This window comes from Ambystoma mexicanum, chromosome 1q (assembly GCF_040938575.1).
Source record: "Ambystoma mexicanum isolate Mex_15411 chromosome 1q, UKY_AmexF1_1, whole genome shotgun sequence".
Lineage (NCBI taxonomy): Eukaryota > Metazoa > Chordata > Amphibia > Caudata > Ambystomatidae > Ambystoma > Ambystoma mexicanum.
Genome location: NC_090922.1, coordinates 236122660 through 236135947, shown reverse-complemented (window position 1 = coordinate 236135947; position 13288 = coordinate 236122660). Strand labels below are relative to the sequence as shown.

Sequence of the window (13288 nt, the reverse complement as noted above, 5' to 3'; positions counted from 1 at the left end):
GCTTTTCTATTCTTATTTAATGTGTCTTATGCAAATTGACTGTGCAGCACAAGCGAACACATAGAATTCTTATTCAGTGCTCTTGAATGCCAATGCATGACTAGAACAAAAGATATCCAGCAATTGTAATTCAACCCTATTTGTTCTTCGTGCATATTGCCAGCAACCCACAAAAAGAAGCATTTCACTTCAAAGGTATGTACTCATAATTGAATTTCTGAGGCTTGTGGAATCTGCTTAGATTACATGCTGTGCATAGGCCGACATCTAGTGGAAGCTGCGGAGTATTAGTTTGTTTTTCGAAACTCGAAAATGGACGTCGACCTAGGGCGTGCCAGTAATACTATCCCTAGTGTGACGTCCACTGTACCCATGATCCCTCACGCGTGTAGGACCCTTAGATTGTTTTTTTCTGCCATACTTGTCGGAAGCATAGTTGTGGAATGTACTGGCTTTCAGCCATTTTGTCGTCATTAATCTAAAATTCCCCAGTCTTTAAATCCCACGTTGAGATTCCGAAGATCGACGCCGGTCCGAAGAATGAACAGCCGTCGAGACTGCACAACGGACTTTGGCCTTCGGAAGGCCTTGGCCCTGCAAGTAGGGAGAGTGGGTGGTGGACATACTCGCACTTGTTTATTTCTTACGTATACTCGCCCGCTGCCATAAAGTAACATATGGAGAGTACTCCATTTAACTTCTGCCCCAAGTGCAACCGTAAGTTTCCTTGGGTAGATGAGCACAACACCTGTAATCTCTGCCTAGGGATCGCCCCGAAGCTAATTGCAGAGCGTGTAAGGTCTTTAAAGCTGAAATATTAAAGGACCGCTCCACTAAACGTTGTGCCCATTACGGCAGGCAGCTCGGGGCCATGGAGGCGGTGGGTTCCTTCAGTGATGGCGAGGGCACAGGGGCGTCGATAGACACCCAAGCACGAGTCTCCGGCCTCACAGGATTGTCCGGCGGGGCAGTTATGGGGACTACACCCGGCGACATGAGCACTAGCCACACTACTACACCAACCCCAGCTGAGACTCGACACGCGTGTCGAGTGATCGGAAGAAAGAGGCACAAAGAGCGGTCCACAGTCGTCGTCTGGGCGTTCCAGGTTGAGATCGCCTCACAACACATGGCAACCGTCCACGATTGCCAAAGGTGCCTTGCTCCTCAAAGTTACGAAGGTATGGTCGTCGGAAGACTAATCCGACCTCTACCCCCAAGCAGCACGCTGAGTCGTCGCTGGCAGTCCTTTCCACGTCTGCCTCCGAATCTTGACGCACACCCTCTAAAGCTACAGAACATAGCCAAACCACTCCCGAATATCGGCGCCAGGCGTCGAAAGATTCAGAGAAGGCCCAAAACTCAGGGAAACATACCTCTACATGGTAAAGGGGAGAAACGACAGAAGTCATCAGAGAAAACATCTGTACCCCAGGTCCAGAAGGACAAACCTAAATCTTCGGATAAAGATAAATACCCCTGACCCCATCACTAGGCCCAAAGTTGTCCCTCCCACTCCACAGGATATGGGAATAGTAGAGTAAACTCAGCAAGCGGTGTTCATTCCCAGTTCCAGGGAATGGAGCGCTGATGACCTAGACAGGGTGATGAGAAGAATGTCTTTTATGGCTAATTTCTATGAGAAAAACCCAGACTATTTTCTGAGCTATCAGAATACCCGACACCTCTACTCCTTCAGGATCCAAAGACCCTCAGCCTCCTAGTAAGAGACCTCGGAATGAGACTCCAGCTCCAGCTCCGGGTCTGATTTCAGACCCGCTCTCTATTCAACCTTACCATCAGTATGCTTAAGATCCAGGCATACAAATACTGGACGACCAAGCAGGGGTCGATTATTACGGAGACCAGGAGGACCAGGAGGACCAGGAGGACCAGGAGGACCAGGAGGACCAGGAGGACCAGGAGGAGGAGGAGGAGGAGGAGGAGGAGGAGGAGGATCTAGATCTAGACTCACCTATCCCCAAAGAGCCACCGGTCAGTGACTCACCTGTGGATAATCGGCCACTAATGAATGAGGTCTTAGCTAAAGCTGCAGAGCACTTTCAGATAGACACTCAAGGGGCTCAAGAAGAGAGGGACTTTGCAGAGGAAATCACGGGGGACAAGAAGTCCATTGCCCAAGCCATACCAATTCTGAAGTCTATCCAACGCAGAATTGACCCCTGACTCCTCACCCCTAATCTCACCCGGGCAGTCAACCCCAGAATTGAAAAATTATTCAGGGCTGCCCCTTCCGACCGACTTTACATAAGGGGTCAGCTTAAGCCCGACTCATTGGTAGTTACTACCACCAGGAAAAGAGCAGGGACACCTCTAGCAGCATCTGAAGCTCCCCCAGACAAGGAGAGCAAGAGGATGTGGTCTAGGAAGGAAAGTGGCTTCCACTTCCGCTTATCAGGCAAGAATCGCGAATACCACCACTCTACTGGCAAGTTGTCACCAATGGGTGCCTTTGTCCTCATTGCCTCCGCACCAGAACCACTAAAGGGCCAGTTAGCCCAGATTGCGTTGGAGGGTAGATCGGTGTTGGGTACATTCTGAAAGCGACTTTTGACGCAGCAGACAATGCAGGCCGACTCATTGCAGAAAGCACTGTCATCAAGAGACGCGCTTGGCTGAGACAGTCAGGGTTCAAGCCCGAGAACCAGGCTACTCTTATCGACATGCCAGTGGAACTGAATATCTTGTTTGGGAAAGCAGCAGAGGAGGCACTCAAAACTGCCAAAGAAGAATACGATACCCTAAGGTGTCGGGGACAATTAACTAACAAACCCACAAACCAAAGAGGGAATAATAATGTTCGTCGCTCATGCGGCCAAAATTCCCAGAGGGGTTCTAATTACTCACAGGGGCAGGGTACCTCGTGGGGTGGCAACCAACAGACTACCCAAAGTTACTCCCGAGGTAACGAGAGGGGCCGTGGTAGAGGGAGAGGCAGCCCAGATAGAGGCGGTACGCCTCCCAGCAAACAGTGACGCTCCGCTCAGGGTCCCTTCCCATGCATCCCCAGTAGGGGGGGGGGCGCATTTCCACCTTCACCCAGGCATGGTACGAGATCACCTCGGACAGATGGGTGCTGTCCAGTGTCCGCAGGAAACTGCACCTGACTGTTGCAGCCTCCCCGCAACCACCCTCCAAGACAAAAAATACACTCCCTGGACCACCAAAAGATCCTCCTCGAGGAAATCGTCAATCTTCTCGCAAAGGACGCGATAGAACTCGTCCCGGGCAACCAGGTAAACAAGGGTATTTATTCAACGTACTTCTTTGTGCCAAAAAAGATCTGACAATGCACCCAGTATTAGACTTAAGCCCTGCAAACAAGTATGTCAAGCCCCAAAAATTTTGCAGGACTACACTCCAAGTGGTAATCCCCCTTTTAAAAAGAGATTACATGGCAACATTGGGCATGAAAGATGCCTATTTTCATATTTCCATGTTCCCAGTGCACAGAAGTTTCTTGCACTTCAAGGTGGACAGTCAGCACTACCAGTTCAAGGTGCTGCCCTTCGGTATAGCCTCGGCTCCAAGAGTATTCACCAAGGTACTGGCGGTGGTGGCGGGGCACCTATGCAGGGAAGCAATCCCAGAGTACCCTTACCTGGACGTCTGGCTTATCACCGGGGAGGCCCCAGTAATTTGCAAATCCAACATTCAAAGAAAGATCGACCTCTTCGAATTGGGTTTCTCAATCAAAGAGAAAAAATCCAAACCAGGTGGCAAGCACCTCTAAACAGTTCCTAGGAGCTGTCTTAAACACTCAAGAGGAGTTGGCCTTTCCATCAGAGGAAAGAATTCGGAATCTACTACTGCAAATTCCTCAATATCAGTCTGGTCTCCAGATAATGGTGCGCAAAGCGATGTTTGCTAGGCATAATGGCGTCATGCATTTACCTGGTTCCCCACGCGCGCCTGCGCATGCGACACATGCAGGAATGGTTGGCGAAACAGTGGTCTCGGTCAAGTGGTCAGTGGGAGGATCGAGTGGTAGTTTTGCCAACACTGGTACAAAGTCTTCGCTGGTGGACAAGAAAACCTGTCAAAGGGGAAACCCTTTTACGATCCAGAGATAGAGGCGGTAGTCACTACGGACGCGTCCCTGTCAGGGTGGGGAGCATACTTCCTTCACCACACAGCTCAAGGTCTCTGGTCTCGCACAGTGGCCAAAAAAAACATCAATCTGCTAGAACTTCTGGCGGTCTTCAGAGTGCTTTGAGCATTTGAACCCCACCTGTTGAACCTGTCAGTGCAGATCTTAACAGACAGCACGACGGCGATGTTTTACATAAACAACTAGGGGGCACTCGTTCGCCAAATCTGTCCAGGCTTGCCCAGAGAATTTGGACATGGGCACTCGGACGGAACATTTAACTGTCTTCTCAACATGTTCCAGGGGATCTCAATTCACTAGCGGTTGCTTTGAGCAGAGATCCCCTCCCGGAAGAACACGAATGGTGTCTACACGAAGGTCGTAGGAGACCTCTTCTCACAATGGGGTTTCCTCACTATAGATCTATTCGCCACAAGTGAAAACAGACATTCTCCAGCATGGGGTCTGGCATAGATTCACATGCTCATGAATATTCCCCGTCGTCAGGCTGGGAATCCTCGGTAAATAAAAAATCAGTATCGGTTTCGTTTCTGATCTGTCTTTCTCAGTAGTAACCAATCACTGGTCTCTCCCTAAGCCCCGCCTCTGGCAGCCATCTTCAGATTTTTACTGCACGCTCAAGTGTTGGAAGTCCTCGTGTTTAGCTCTCGAGCTTTTGCTGCATTTTCGCGCTTTTTTCAAAGAGAATTTCAAATTTTTCGGTCAAATGGAGCCTCAACCTCCACCGTCTCTACATCCGATTAACGGGTATCCGCGTCAGATTTTTTTCTACGCCCCTCAAAGGTGAAGATTTCGTCGAGTTACGCTTCATGGGGGATTCCATAAGTTCTGCGGCCTACCTGGACATGGCCCAGGAGAAAGGAAGCTCGACGCCCGGAAAGCTGTTCAGGGTTTGCCCTGGATGCCAGCTACAGAATGTGTTCAAGGAGGACGAGCATTCGAAATGTCTCTACTGCCTTCATGAGGACAAAACGCCCGTGGAGAAGGACTGTGCGTTTTCAGGAACATGTCGGAATGGACCATCAGGGACCGACACCTTAGTCTCTCCAACTGGCTGGAAGGAAGGAACCCGTCGGGTGAGAAGAAGCCCTGTGAGGGCGCAACGGGGGCCCAACCGAAGGCAAAGCACCGAGAGTCCGCGGGCACCAGGAGCGCCGAAAGGTCGGGCTCTTCGGCTGCCAGGCACGGAGCACCTTCCCCGGTACCATCAACCACGAGCTTACGCTCTGGTTGGAGGATGAGGAAATCCGAGAACCCGGCTAAGCCTCTGGAGAGGCCCTGGTCGATCTCGAAGGATTCGGCCGAGGGGGAGCGAGGCAGTGACCCCCCCCTCCCCCAAGGTGAAGGCGTCAAGCGCGCCTAAGGCGGTGAAGGCCTTGATTCACCCGGCCAAGACCTCTATCGAGGGAGTCGCGGTGGCCCTGGCGCAGCCTGTGTAGGCTACACCAGTGGAGGTGACCTCGGGGCACAGTCTCCCTGCCTCAGCGGAGGGAAGCCTCTTTCAGCCCCATCTAAAAGACTCCGGTGAAGACCCCAGCGGAAAAAGAGGGGGGCCGGTGGCCATTGTGGACACGGACACAACATCCGAGGAGGAGCTGGCAGAAGTCCTAGAGGGCCTCGACGAGGGCATCGAAGAGGCCGGCCCCACGGGAGGGATCCCGACAAGGGTGGCGAGAGTGACGGTGGCACTGGCGAGGGTCCTAGTCAGCCATTGCTTCCGGAGCCGCAGGATAACTCGGCGGCCATTTTGTTGGCAATACAATCCTTATTTTCAGAGATAAGGACGAGATTGCCCTTACCACCGACAGAGGACCCGGTACCGGGTCCGACGGAGGAACCAGAGCCGGTCCCGGCGGGAAGCCCCCTGTACAAGAGAAGGCGGATCCACCCAGCCTCGCCTTCTCAGCCCTTGCGGCCTGCTCGGCCTTTACCCACGTCCCCCGTCCCTGGGGATGACACGGGAACAGACACTGCCACGACAGGTACCGACGACGAGGGCGGTGCCGACGGGACGGAGCTGTCATGATCACTGGGTTTCCCTTCAGAAAATTTCTTTGGTTCCAGTGCAGCAGGGTATTCGTGGGTTAATGCTGAAATAGTCCTTGGTAGTTACTTGTAGAACACTTATTAGATTTCAACATGGCTGCCAACGAAATTCCTCTAAATAGAATTTGCAGTCTAGTTGCAATCACTCTCACCTCACTGGGTATTTAAGTCCCTCCCCTTTTTCGTTCTGCGCTTCTCGTCTGATTTTTTTCTTCAGAGACGCTTACCGCGGTTCGGAATTCCTGCAGCGTTCCCTCAGTATTTTTCCCTTCTTTGCCCGTATTTCCTTTCTCTCCCTTGTCCGCCCTTTGTTCTGCCCACGTCATTGTTTTTCCTGGTATTATCATGTTCGAGTTTTCACAGAGAGCAAGTTAGTCAAATTCTGTAGAACCCGGAGTACGGAGGGTTTCACAGTCGCGGCAAGTATTGTTTCCCTTTTTGGGAGTTGTTCAAGATTCAGTTTTCTTGCTATTCAGTCTCTGAATTTCAGGGTAACCTAGGTTTTGAATGTTGTGGTGCACCAGTGAATCTTATGAGTTTCGCCTTGAATTGTGCCATTATGGTTAATTTATGACAAGTCGTTGAGTTTCTCAGTGAATTCGCTCTCCCCAGCAGGCACTCGTATTCTAGTATTTAGTTACTCTTCACAGGCTAGTGTTCATTCAGCACCATGCGCACATGTTTTGTTTTTCTCCTCAGCAGGCACACGTATTCTAGGAATTAGTCACGCGTCACTGGCTTGTGTTCCTTCAGCACCATGCGCACATGTTCTTTCATGACTAGTCTCGGTGCAGAATTATTTTCCTGCTGTACATGAGGCGCGCATTTTTCTGTGAAGAAATTTTGAAACATTATTTAGCATTCCCCCGCAGTTGTGCGTCACTAATGTTAATTGAACACATTCATTGTCCACACAGTAGTTCAGGAGGATTAATGGTGTGAGTCCTTCTGGCTGTTTCCGTGTTTCTCTCGGACCCCTGTCGGCTTTCTAGTCAGCAATTTCCAGTCAGTGATATCACTAACCTCTCATTCCCTCAGTCTTCAGAACAAGCGCCCCTGCCAGTTGCAGGATGGAGAGCTCACCAAAATAGAACCAAAGGTAATAAAGAACAGTGGGAATTAATAGTTATATCCAGTTATAGGAATAGGTTTCCTTAGGTTTCCAAATAGTTGTCCCAGGTTCTCTCACTAGACAAAAGGTTCAAGAAGAAGAGTAGCGACAAAAGAGATAGTTGAATACAACGCACCCAGAGAAGAAGGTTGTCTGCATTTAGTGGTGTCCCCGCAGAGTTTAAGGTAAGCGTTACAGGAGCTCCCATCACCAGCCCGGGCCTCCCCGTCTGAGATCGGATCTTTCCATGCAATGATCGCCAGGGCATCCAAGCTTTTTCAGCTCTGCCCCGAAGAGAAGGAAGGTTTCCTTTACCAACGGCGCCAGGCCAGGAGGAAGTTGGTCCTCTCTTTGCCTCTGCTGGATGACATCTGGGACGAGGGTCTCACCCTTCTCAACCAGTCTACAACGCCTGCTAAGAAGGATCGGTACGAGAAGAAGTACCGGGTCCCTGACGCGGCCTCTTTGTGCCTTAGGGCACAACCTACCCCGGACTCGGTCGTCTCAGCGGCGGCCAAGAAGAAAGCGGGGAGGCATCGGCCTCAATGTCAACTTCCCCACCGGACGGTGAAGGGAAGAAGCTGGACGCAATGGAAGGACGAGTTAGCTCGTCGGCGGCAACAGCGATTAAGGTGGCCAACGCCCTCGCGATCGTGGCCTGCTACGACAGGGAGTTATGGTACAAGATCGTCCCCCTGTTGGACTTCCTACCGGATGACAAGAGGGCCGAGGCCCTGGAGATTTTGCAAGAAGGTGAAGTGGCGTCGGACCACGCCATTACGGTGGCAACGGACATTGCCGACACCAGTTTCCGCCAGCTAGGCAACAGCGTTTGCCTTAGACGACGAGGTTGGCTCAAGGCGACGGATTTCCGCCACGATGTACAAGCCAGGATGCTGGACATGCCGTTCGACGGGAACAACCTGTTTTGGAAAACGGTGGATGAGTCCCTCCAAGCCATCAAGGCGGACACAGACTGCTAGGGCCCTAGGCGTGCTCCGGCAACGGAGGCCATCGTTTCGGAGCGCCGGAGGCAAGCGGGGTGCCTCCAAGGGATTCGGCGGTGGCTCCTCTACGTACTGCCAAGCGGCCGCTCCTCGTAGCAGGAATCCTTTTGGGGACGAGGCAAGTCGGGGGGGAGGGGGGGCGCTGTCGTCGCCAGGGGATGGCAAGGCGTCCGCCAAGCAAGATTGAACTGACAGCGGGCTCGGGCCCACACCGAAGCACCTCAGTGGAAGGCCGGCTGGCGAAGTTCGTCAGCGTGTGGGAGTCCATCTCCACCGACCGTTGGGTGCTGGACGCCCTGGCCCAGCGGCACGCCCTCGAATTTCTAAAAAAGTGCCCCCGCATTCCACCCGTGGTCAGGAAGGAAAATCGCGTCCCTCAACTACTTTTGGGGGTGAGGGCGTTGCTCAGAAAAGGTGCCATCGAGCTTGTCCCGAAGAGGCTCCGGGGCTTCAGAGTATACTCGAGGTACTTCCTAGTAAAAAAAAAAAAAACAGGAGGATGGCGCCCCATCCTGGACCTGCGACGGCTGAACAAGTACATCAAGGCACAGAAGTTCCGGATGGTCACCCTCCAGCATGTGCTGGGACAGTTGGAGGAGGGCGATTTCATGTCTTTTGGTTTGGAGGATGCGTACTTCCACATCCCTTTCTGTAAGGTCACTGAAAGTTCCTCAGGTTCGTGGTCCAAGGATTGCACTACCAGTTCAGTTCCGAAATGCATTGGCCCTCAATGTGACATTTTTTCAGCCTCAGAATTTTTACACCCCATGTGGGTACCAAGCTTATGCTAATAATAAGCCACAAATTAAAACCAATTTTTTTCACTTGACCTTTTTTGACTAAAGCGCATAATTTCTATAGTTTGAGCATAACCACTTTTTAGTGGTCAAAGGGTGTGCAGCCCACACTGCTGGCTTCACGGCCAAGGTCTCTTTTTTTCTATGTTTTTTTAGTGCTCATCACGGAGGCACCATTCACAGTGGGTTTGCACCCCAAGCTTCTTCAAAATTATCTTTGGACATTATTTTGAATTTATTTTCAAGCATTCCAAGTAGTGCGCAGCTCACCACCGCTTCAGTTAGTACTTCTTCACATCGGTGAAAACCTTTGAGCTATCTGCACACTGTCGTACGAAGACATCGAATTCCTAACGGATAACAGAGCTACCACACTTGGCTTTTCAGCCGAAGAGGCAGATGCCATACTAGGTCTAATCAAGGAAACAGTACAGACCACAACCAACAAAGATCCCCAAAGCAAAATCAAACCACTCGAATATTCCATCAGGAAGTTAATCAGTCGTAAATTGCATGCGGTCACCCTCAGCCGATATTATAAAGCACAACGCATTCCCAGAGGACTAAAAATACCATTACGCCCAACCTTATGTAAAGAAAATAGAGTTTGTAGAAAAATGGGAACAAATATTGAATAAATGTTCCCTCGATCATCTGATTCTACTCACCATCAAAGAACTTTCAGGAAACATCGAATCATTAGAGAAAGAAATAGAAACCCTGTCCAAGGATATAACAAATCTGACTGACGCCGAATCATTTGCCAAGTTATTAGTTGACATCAACACCAAATTGGATAGTTACAAGCAAGATCTAGAAGCCCGAAAAATAAGGAAATTCAAGAGAGACACTTAAGACGACTTAAATAATGAAGTATACACTTAGCTTGTAAATATTTAACGAAGCAAACACAGAGTGAACAAACCCACAAGTGATCAAAGTAGCTCTGAGTCAGACAATATAGAAACAGTGGAAGGATCAACAGAGAATCCCACAGCAAATGGATCTGGCATTAACCTAAGGACTAGACAACCAACCAACCCACCAAGGAAAGATTTTTTTAGGCGGACGAGGAAGGAAGAAGAGGGCGAGGAATGAGAACACAATTGTAAACCAAACGGAATTAGTGGTCAATCTATCATCCAGGAACCTCACAATTAAAGAAGTCAAAACACTTGAAAAAGGCCTTAAATTTGTACCGATTTATAGTAACAACATATTCAGTACAAAGGTTGAGTTGTACAAACTAGTCCGCAAACTTAAACTGAAAACATATTTTGCGGAAACTACAAACACAATGGACAGATCCAACCAAGATGATAAGGAATATATTGACTTCAAACCAAAAAGTACATTCAATCCACCTGTACACATCAGTTATCGACATTTTCCATAATTTGGTTTTGAATGATATCAAGAAGATACAATTTCATCAACCCAAAAGGAGAAATTTGAATCGAGTTGAGCTATCAATCATTAAAAATGTATTTACAGATGACTATAACAATCAGATCGGCAGACAAAGGAGGCGCCATAGTCATACAGGACACTGAGCAATACGATTCAGAATGTTTGAGACAACTATCAGATGCAGAAACATATTTAATCTTAGCGTGGGATCCCACTCAAGATATCGAAACTAAATTGAACGATATATTGGATACAGCATTAGAGAACGACTGGATAAGCAGCACAACCAAAACATACTTATGGACCCAATATCCCCAAATGCCACACCTATACATCCTGCCTAAGATTCATAAACAACTTGTCAATCCTCCTGGGAGACCGATAGTGGCCGCCACTGAAAGTATATTACAACCCTTAGGCATATATATATATATATATCCTACATTCTTTTCACCATAGACGTTGCCAGTCTTTATACAAGCATACCACATGACTCGGGACAGAAAGCGGTTGAACGATTGCTACTGGATACAGGTAACATAGGAGCTAACAAAGAATTCCTCTTGATTTTGCTCAAATTCATTTCAGAAAACTCATGCTTTAAATACATAGAAACATACTACAAACAACTTACTGGAACAGCAATGAGAGCCACCATGGCACCATCCTACGCCAACACGTTCATGTATGACTTTGAAAGCAGACACATCATAAATCATCCACAATGGAGTACATATTTGAAAAAGTGGTATTGATATATCGATGACATTCGGGATCTGGACAGGAAACAGAGAAGAACTGAGCTGCTTTCTACTATATTTGAACATCGACAAAAGAATACAATTTACCTTGGAAATAGGTGACCCAAATATCCATTACTTAGACGTTCAAACAGCTATTAATGGTACCAGGATCCTAACAAAATTGTACTCTGAACCCACTGATAGGAATAACTTACTACATAGAATGAGCTTTCATCCACCTACCATTCTTCGCAATTTACCTTTTGGCCAAATGCTACATATCAAAAGGATCGTAAGTGACCCAGTCGAATGTGATTTAGAACTCAATAAATTACATAATAAACTGAAAGAAAGAGGTTATCCTGAAGACTATCTCCTAGCAGCCAGGACCAAAATAGACCCACAAGATCACGCACAACTAACTAAAAAACCAGAACGTAAAAGCCCTGATCTAGTCTTTGTGACAAAGTACTCCATTCAGAGCCGACAAATAAAAGACAGCGTGCTCAATAGATGGAGCATTCTGCAAAATGATCAAAGGACCAAAGAACTGTTTGCACAACCGCCGGTGTTCGTTTATCAAAAAAGTAACAATTTACGCAATTTACTGGTGGAAACGGACGGTAAAAAATCTAAACGGCGAATTGCTGACAAGCACCCCGGGACATACCCATTCATGAGTTGTGGAAATTGTAATAATACCATCAAAGGATCCTATATATCACATCCGAGAACAGGAGAAAAAAATTCAACTTAGAAATCATGCCACCTGTTTATCTGAAAACGTTGTTTATGCAATTAAATGCCCATGTGCTAATTATGTCGGTGAGACTGCATGCAAGATACGTTTACGTATTAACGAACACAAATCCTGTATTCGACTTTAGAACCAAGCATCAGCAGTGGCAAGACATTTCAATCGGAACGGCAACACAGTAGCACAACTAAGATTTGCGGTACTGGAAGTGATCCCTACCAAAGGACAAAATGTCAACATGAACAAATTAAGAGCCCAAAAAGAAGCATTATGGATTGAAAAATTGGGGTCTCTTAATCCAGATGGGATGAACGAGGAATTCGATTTGAGTTGTTTTTTGTAATTAACCATTTATTGCAAGGTTTCAGTCAAGCAAGACTTTATTTCAACACCAAGTAGAAATGTATTCCTAATTGGTCTTACTTTTTTCCAATTATTTTTTAGATTACAATTTGTTAAGGTCTGTTATTAATTTTTTGGTTGACATCTTTCTCTTTTTTAATGTTTCGACTACTTTTTATTTTTTATTTTTTTTATGTTTTATTTCGATGTATTAATCCTATCCTTTTCATTTAACGTTAACCGTGCTAGTTAACTCAATTGCTACATTTTTATATGGTTTATTTCTTCCCTTTTTTCATTAAATGTCAGTAGCAATCGTTAATATATTTTTTCACACATGGATGATGTGGCTAAGCGATCTTTGGCTTCTCCAATACATCGCTCACTTCAATTTGTTTCTAAACCTCTTCTCAAGATGGCTGCTTCGTTAGTATAGCGCATTACGCTTATTTTCTCCACCACGCCAGCTATCTGGTAACCTAGGTTACATTCTCTGACCGAGCAAGTTTCAATTTACACGCACGTGCAGACGGCGTGTAGCCGCCGCTTCGCGCTGCTTAATCATCAATCAGGTAATGACACCCCACGTACTAGACTTCGGTCGCTTGTTCCATTAATTTCTTTCAGTTTTTTGACTGTACACTTATCGCCTTTCAGTATCGTGTATTCGCTTAGACAATCGCGGTCACGATAGCCACCATTACAACCAGCAAAAGCATTTCAGCAGTGAACAGCAGGTCAGTTACCTGCCCCTTTACCTTTCTCTAGCCAACACGATCACTTAAGCATTCTGACCTGACTTACACAGTATTAGATTGATGCACACTCTCATGCCAGTCTTTTTTCCTGTCTTTATTTATTCTTTTTTATTTATGAACTTCTACAAATTGATGAACATCGTGATGAAATGACTTGATCTTATACGACCCCTCTTGATGTCTAA

The 13288-nt window shown here is 47.5% G+C and overlaps 1 protein-coding gene across 4 annotated transcripts in view; it reads left to right on the top strand.

Annotated features, from left to right (window-relative positions):
- Window positions 1-13288, top strand: part of CNOT3 (CCR4-NOT transcription complex subunit 3) — a 1293124-nt gene that overhangs the window by 256443 nt on the left and 1023393 nt on the right. The gene's annotated exons all lie outside the window — the stretch shown is intronic.